Genomic DNA, 8,224 nt, shown 5'->3' on the forward strand with positions numbered 1-8,224 from the left:
AAAAAAAAAAAAAAAAAAAAAAAAAAAAAAAAAAAAAAAAAAAAAAACAAAGAAAAACAATTTATCCAGCATCTTGTATGCTGTATACAAACAAATTCTTCATCAATGTAAACTGCCTTTGTTAGGCATCAACACTTTTTTTTTTTTTTAATTTACTCTCTGTTAACAGAAATCTTTCAAAACTACAATATATCAGGTACTCTTTGCTTGGCATTTTCTGGAGACACGACACATCATCTTTAAACATTCTGAATATAGCTTGAGCTTTTTAAAAAATTGCCCAAAGAATATTTGCCAATCATTTTTAAACGTTAAAAAGGGCATAATGTTGCATACCTGTAATTCCAGCAATCAGGAAGCAAAGGCAGGTGGATCTCTGTAAATTCAAGGTCAGCCTGGTCTACAAAGCAAGTCTAAAATAGCCAAGGCTACACCAAGAAACCCTGTCTCAAAAAAAAAAAAAAAAGTTAAAAATAAAGCAACTAGAACAGTTTTATCTCTAAGTATGTGCCTGACATCTAAAAATTTTAGTAGTCTCTCAATCCTAAAATAATCTTAGAGGTAGATACTGTCATAGCTTGTTCTCAGAGCTGAATCCAGACTCTGGGTTCAAAGCCTCCAAACCAGACTATTAACACTAAGAAAAGAAGTTGGAGAGATGGCTTACTGTTAAGAACACGTCCAGAAACCAGAGTTTAGTTCCCAGCACCCACATTAGGCAGTTCAAACCCCCTATAACTCCAGTTTCACAAAAACCTCTTCTGGCCTGTGTGAGATCTTCAGATGTTCAGTGTTATACATTCACACAGATATGAACATCCACATAAATAAAAATAAATCTTTACAGAAACAAAGGAAGAAAAAGAAAAGAAGAAAAGCAAGGCTAAAATGCAATAAGTAGATCTATTTTCTACTGGAGGTTTAATAAACTACCTGTCAGGCTCCTTAAATTTGGGTTCTAGACATAGATAGGGTCTTCCATAACAGCTGTTCCATCAATCCATTTCTTCAATAAAGAAAAGGTTCCTAGCTGGATTTTCATTCTAAGGAAACACCTCAAATGTGTCCTGATGAAATTCTGAGAGCAGCTTCTTGTCCTGTGTCTGACCCCTACTTACACACCAGCTAACCCCTAAGCAAGGTGTACGAAGCAGCTACAGACCTCAACTCTCTTTTCATTTCACTCACACTGTACAGCATAAGCCCTTCTGGATGCTTTTCTTGTCTTTACTAGTATTCACTGGCAAACTGTATGGTCACAGTGACAATTTCAAATTGCTACACTGTTCACCCTGGGTTACCTCTCCAATAAGTGTCCCAGGCTGTTTACTCTGGTTGTGGTCTCACTTTGCACCATCCGACTACTCCTCAATCATTAAGACAAAAATTAGCCCTGTGCCTCCAAGGATGTACCTCCCTGTACCTCTCTAACTATTCCTATCTCTTAGGTTTCTTATATTTAATCTTTGATTGACTTAAAAACCAGTTAAAAAACCAGTTAAATTGTCAGGGAACTTGATAACTAAAAACAACCTAAAATGGGTTTTGCTGCACTATAGGGAAAACATATATGGACTTCTTGCCACCTAATTTGACTCTAGGCATTTCCTGTTTCCTGGTAGACTCCAGAAGAACTGATAAATGATGGATAAATGAAGGAATTTTGGTGTTTGGGAGAAGGAAAGAGTGGCACAGTACTAGATAGAAGCTAATCCTGTACACAATTCAAAGTGCTTCGCAGTTCTTCCATTTGCTCATTCTACTCTTGAGCCCCAAAAACCTCAAATGCTCTCATCTTCCGCACTTAGCCACTGGACAGAGGCCACAGTCCCTGACCTCTTCCTGCTCACAGACTGAGAGTTGCTGCTAACAAGCTGGCCCCAACTGCCTCACCTCCTCCTGCTCTCTCCTGAGAAGTCTAAGCTCTAATTAGTGCATGCGAAAAGTCTGTCACCAATCTTTTGTGCATGCCCACCTTTGCCTCACGCCTTAGCTCACACGGTATGTCTTCCTAGCATCCCATCCTACCTCAGAACAAGGGCACCCACACCCATCAAGAGCCTACTCAATGAAGCCTCTTCCAAAGCACCAGATGCCAGGTGTAGTAGTGTGTGCCCTGAGTAGCACATTTGGAGGCTGAGGCAGGAGTATTCCTTGGGCCCAGGAGCAAAACCCTAAGCACATCTTTCTATGTGGGAAGTGTACACGCCTGCACATACATGGGGTATGTGTGCATGTCCATCATGGGGCAATCTCAAGTGTTCTTTAGGAGCCATCCACCTTGCATTTTAACACAGTATCTCAAGAAACAAACCAAAAACAATTCTAAGAGCCGGGAGTGGTGGCACACCATTAATCCCAGGAGACAGACATATCTTTGTGAGTGCAACGCCAGCCTGGCTACATATCAAGCTCCTGGATAGCCAGGGCTACATAGAGACTCCGTCTAAGAAAGAAAGAAGCAGGGGGTGGGGGGAGAGAGGAGGGAAGGCAGGCAGGCAGACCTCTTCCTCAGACCTGGAGCTCACCTATTTGGCTAGCTTGGCTGGTCAGCAAGCCCCAGACTTTTTCCAGTCTTGGGATACAAGCACAGGCCATTGCACCCAGTCTTTCGTGAGTACTGGGGGTCAGACTCAGGTCCTCAACTTGCACTGCAAACACTTAACCCATTCAGCTGCCCACCAACTCCACCTCATCCCTTTTTTTTAAAAAGTACTTGAAAGGCTATAAGCAGGGTCTAGCTCTCCTGAGAGGCCTTAACAGTCTGAATTTTCACCTCTGCTGTCGTACCACTCAGACTGTAAAAGCTATGTATAGCAAGTTTTGTAATGGACGTTTTGGTTTCTTTGCATGTTATGAAAATATGCTTTTATTTTAATCCCAAGTGTGGGATTTTAGTTGGGCTATAGTTTGGCCACAGCTGTTAATTGTCACAAGCAAGGCATGATCTTTGCCAGCTGGTAACAATTTTCACGTGTTGCATGGAGAGGACTCTGAGAGGCCAAGAAAGAGAGAGGGTGTCGGCATTCTGCATTGGAGTTCGGTGTTGGTGTGTGGAGTGGAGCAGTTTGGAGAGACCAGAGATGATGTGGAGTTTAGAGCAGACAGACGGAGAGAAACGCTTTGGGGTGCAGCGGCGTGGAGGACACTGCTAGCTGTGTCTGAGGTGGACAGAGACTGGGACAGAGCCCTAAAAGAACCCGGTGAGCATAGCTACCCCTCTCCTCACTAACCTTTTCTCTCTTCGACTTGGGGGGGCTTAAGGGGGTGGGTGGAAAGGAGGCAGAGATCTAAACACCCCAAATAAAGTAGAGTTAAGAAAAAGTCCACTACAGGTGACTTTCTGCTACAAAGTTTATTTCCATATGAGCCGTGTCTTAGCCATCTGCCAAGCACTTAGCAGATACCAAGAGATGTCTGAATAAAAAAATAATAAACTGATTTGTAATATATTAAAAAAAAAAAAAGAAGCTACTCCTTAATCTTCAGTACTTCAAAGGAGTACTCCAAGGTTTGTAGAACATTGCACAACCACATGATCGGGCTTGCTCAGTCTACACGCATAATCTACACAATCAAAACTGGGTACAACCCTCAAAGTTTTTCTACAGACCGCACACTCTATGAAGGCAGGGATTCCTGTGTGTTTTGTTCCATTTATTCACTCTCTATTCGCTATTATTAGTGGAGGTCAATAAATATTTAATGATTAATAAGTGGATAAACAAAATGCTGTGTGAACATGGATGTTAGGTAAACCAGTTACACAGATTTAAAATATCTCAGCAAATGTCAGCTATCTTCTAACCAGAGGACACTTAAATGAATTTTCCTCTTGGTTCCTATCTCTAGTTCCAGCACTTGGGGAGGCTGGAGGGGGGAGGATCACAAGTTTGAGGCCACAGTGAGTTCCAGATCAGCTTAAGCTAGTCTCAAAACAATTAATCTTTCTTCCTTTTGCTACTACTGTACATCTTGCCTTGAGACTAAGGGATTTATTTACTCTGAGTACTGAGGAGTGACATTTGCTCTTCCCAGCTGTGAAGAACCACACATCATAAAACCTCAAGGGGATGCCTCACAGAAGGAAACCTAATGGTTTATTCTTCCTCATTGCCTCAAACTGCCCAACGTGTTGAGTGTGTTTCAAGGCAGGAGCATTCACAGGAATTCTTTCCCAATCGCTGAAACCCCAGCCTCTCAGCATGGCAGCTGATTCAAACCATGTTACCATGAGACCGGAAGCTACAGTGGTATACCTCTCTGAAGACAAGGAGAATAGGAAGCGGAGGAAGTAACAAGCAAAGAACTAAAGACAAGGCTTGGCACTTAGCACAAAATACATTAGCGCCAATGAGTCAGTGTCTCTGTACCTTGCATTGCAATCTTGTTTGTTTGTTTTTTTTTTAAGAAAAGATCTCTTACTATCTATCTCAAGCTGATCCTATGCTCAAAGAAAATGTGGTAAGAATGTGACTGCCTTTAAATAGGAAAGGCAATAAAGCATAGAGAATGTTTTTTCTCCTCTACTTACTACTTTCTTACATTTTCCAATTTTTCTACAGTGAGTTTCCTCCTTGCCATGAGAAAATAAGCTTTGTGTTTAAAAGAAAAAGAAAAAGAAAACGTTCTACCCAGAAAATTAAGCATACTAAATAAATCCCTTCCTCCAAAAATAAAAATAAATAAATAAATCAGCAAGATTAAATTCTCTCCCCCTGCTCGATGCTCAGCAGACAAGCTTAGCCTCTTCCTGCTCAGCTTCCACTGTGCCTAACAATTCACTTACGAGGTTTCTTCACAGCAGCTGCAGTGTGTATGTCCATGTGTTTCCATGCGTTATGTTTGCGTTACTTACCTGGCTTCCCCACAGAGACTACTAAATAACCCCAGGAGTTTTCGTTTCTTTCTAGAACGGGAAAGCTGGTGCCAGGAATAAAATAGCTTGCACAACATGAGCCCCCGATATCTCTTTTCTCACTTGGCACCCCCAAGCATGATCTCTCCACGTGAGCCCTACTGACATCTTGAGTCAGGTCGTGCTCTGTTAGAGGAAGGGCTGCCGTGCTGAGTGTTTAACAGCACACCCACCCACGGGACACCACCTTCCCCACAAGGCGTGCCTTCCAAAACTCACCAGAAAATATCAGTGTTTCCCTGAGCATTAAATTTTACCAAGCTGTTAACCACTAGTATGAAAGACTCGTCGAGGTTCCTTCAGGCACCTCCCCATTCTATGGCAAGGCTCCATGTGCCATTAGGCCACAGAACAGCAGAGAACATCAGAAGTCGCTTGCTCAGCTAGATTCTGTTTAACTCATTCCCTGTCCACTTGAAGTTTCCTAAATGAAAATTGATTTTCTTTTTAAATTTTTAAATTATTTTTTATTTTGTGTGCATTGGTGTTTTGCCTGCATATATGAGGGTGTTGGATCCTCTGGAACTGGAGTTACAGAGACAGGTGTGTGCCACCAGGTGGGTGCTGGGAATTGAACCCAAGTCCTCTGGGAGAGTTGCCAGTGCTACTAACCACTGAACCATCTATCCAGCCTGTGAAAAATATTTTTTAAAAATTGCTTGCACAAATATGCACATCTCAGACAATAAATCTAGCAGCTTATCATCCTCTTGCTAGATTATACCAAGGACATACAGCATAAGTGTGCTTAGTAGGAAAAAAGAAAATCTGATAGAAAACACAGATCATTGCAGTTTAGCCTGGTCATTCATTGCTAGACCGCAAAACATTTCTGATTAATTGTTTATACTTAGTGTTCTCGATTTAAAAATAGGCTTGAATCTACATATATTCTAAGTAGTTGCTTCATTTGTGTTTCTCTCCAAATACAGGTAACTTCAAGTTATTCAGAAGAAACAGAATGCTGTCCCGGAGACAGCATTAATATCAGCAGCTCGTAATATGCTGTTGAAATCAGACTTCTTTAGAAGCACTACTGTTTGTAAAGTCAAGCCACTCTAAACTGACGGATTTCACAGTCCTCTTTAGAAGTCCAGAGATTAAGGCAAACACATTCCTGTCAAAGCAACCCTATCCTCAAAACGCCATATCGTGCACTAGCTTTTTACAGCAGGTGTCCAAGTTAAAATGGTTTTATTGCCCACCTCCTCCGAGCACCTTAAATTTATAAAGGGTGGATATCAAATGGCCAGAGAGATAATGATCTTCTGGTAAGCCAAACTGATACTAACACTTGCCTAAATTACAAGAAAATGGACTATGATTACATTTGGGGAAATGTATAAGCTATTGTACCAATAACTAATTTATTTGCTTTCTAACATCATTTCCCAAAATCAGTAAATAGTGTACTGTGACATGGGATTGAAACAGTTTAAACTAGCTGTATTCAATGTAAAGAGTAACAGAGAAATCTGAGCAGCTTCCCCGCCCAAAAAAGTACAGCAGTGTGGAGAAACTGAAATATAGTACAAGTACCTAGTAAATGTGATACATAGAGTTAAGTTATAATTATTATTTATAATGTTCACACTTCCTCTAGGATGAGGTACCTGTTTCTTTCAACATGATCTAGATCCATACAGAAGAGACATTAACTCCATATTACAAAGCATGTTATATCAGAACTGTCTATGATGCTGGCTGGAAGTCTCCATTAACCTTTACCACAAAGTACAAAAAAAACACATTGATCCTTCAATAAAAATTATTCCCTGGATGTTGGAACACTGAAGCCAGGAATGAAATGACTTGCCACACATTGCCCCAAATCTTAGTTCACACATGAGCTCTCAACTTGAACATTACTGACTGACATTTTGAACCAGATCATACTTGCTTCACATAACCCCATATCCTAGTACTTGGAAAACATCAAAGTCTCCACAATCAAAAGCAATGGGCAACAACAACAAAAATGCGGTTTTGAAAAGGGTGGAACAAAGATTTAATCAATATAAAATGTTCATCTTTTTTTTTTAAGTTTTTCACACTACACCTATACCCACACATAATTCAAATGTTTTCTTTTTAAAAGGGAGGGCAACACCCAAAGACTAGATAATTGTATCTAATTGTCTCCGCATTCTGCTTATTTAACGACTCAAGTTTTTTTATGCCCCGAAAGAAGTAATGGTAATTTTATACTGCCGTAAATAGCTACGACTGAGGTCTATGACTGGGGAGGAATTTTAACAGCCTGGATACAACAGCCTTGATGTACCCAAGCAGGGACAGAAGACAAGTCACAGCCATGAACTGACTATCCATTGGGGCACAGTCCTTGTCCCCGGGAAATCGGAGAATATACCTCCGAAGGGGGTACACAGACACCTGGCGATAACCGCACCGCTGATCTAATCTCCCTAAAGAACTTCTTCGTAAACACGCATCCCAGCAGCCTGGGAGTGTCTCCAGAGGAGCGCCTACTGCATCTGAGGCTCCGGTGACGGTGTAAGGGGCTGGGGAGTCACACAGACACTAGTGCCAGTTTCGATGAATCTGGTCCCGTTGGGTAGGGCGTGCAGTCCCCCTCTCCCCGGTCCCTTCACCGATGGCCCTCCATCACTCTGCTTTCCGGCAAGCTGCGGTCCGGAGTTCCCGGGCGCGCCCCACGCAGTCCCAAACCCCAGAAAGTCCCCCTGCAAGAGCCGACCGGGCGGGACGCCGGCCACGACCCTCGGTGAGTCCTGCTGTCAGGCTGCTGCGGCGCCTGAGGCCGTCGGGCGCGCAGGCCGCGGGGCCATAAACAGGATGTCGGCGGCGCGGGCAGCTGCTAGCAGAGCGGCCTCCCCTCCCTTCCCGGCCGCCGCCTGGAAATCCCCGCCCCGGCCTCCCCGGACGCCCCGCTCCGCGCCCCTCGCTCGGTGCCCGGGCTGGCCGCGGCCGCCTCACCTCCCCACGGGGACACTCACCACTTCCGTGTGCGCCGGGCCGCGCGGCTCCTCGGCGCAGCGTCCGTCCGGGTAGGGCGCCGGGCTGGCAACTCGGCCGGCTGTGCGGGACCCGGCGTGGACACCCGCGGCGGAGGAGAGGCACCGGGAGGGCGAGCGAGGCTGGGCGCGGGCCCGCGGCGCGTCCGCAGCTGCCAGCTACTCCGCTTCTGCCGCGGCGGCCTGCGCTCCAGGACGCACCGGCGCCCCGCCCCGCCCCGCAGGCTCCGCCCCCGAGGCCCCGCCCCTGCTCACTACGCCCCCCTCGTCCGGCCCACCTCCCGCGACGTCAGAAGCTGCCCCGACCGAGGGG

General features: G+C 44.5%; 1 protein-coding gene across 1 annotated transcript in view; it reads right to left on the reverse strand.

The window, feature by feature from the left end:
• The window catches only part of Jak1 (Janus kinase 1), a 119,476-nt gene extending 111,337 nt beyond the window's left edge, over positions 1-8,139 (reverse strand). The window contains exon 1 of the mRNA XM_055628692.1: positions 7,894-8,139. The gene's annotated coding sequence lies outside the window, so the exon portion shown is untranslated. The remainder of the gene's footprint in view (positions 1-7,893) is intronic.
• Positions 8,140-8,224: the final 85 nt, after the last annotated feature.

The sequence above is a fragment of the Psammomys obesus genome, unplaced genomic scaffold, assembly GCF_907164565.1.
Source record: "Psammomys obesus unplaced genomic scaffold, mPsaObe1.curated_primary_1811, whole genome shotgun sequence".
In the NCBI taxonomy this organism is placed as follows: Eukaryota; Metazoa; Chordata; class Mammalia; order Rodentia; family Muridae; genus Psammomys; species Psammomys obesus.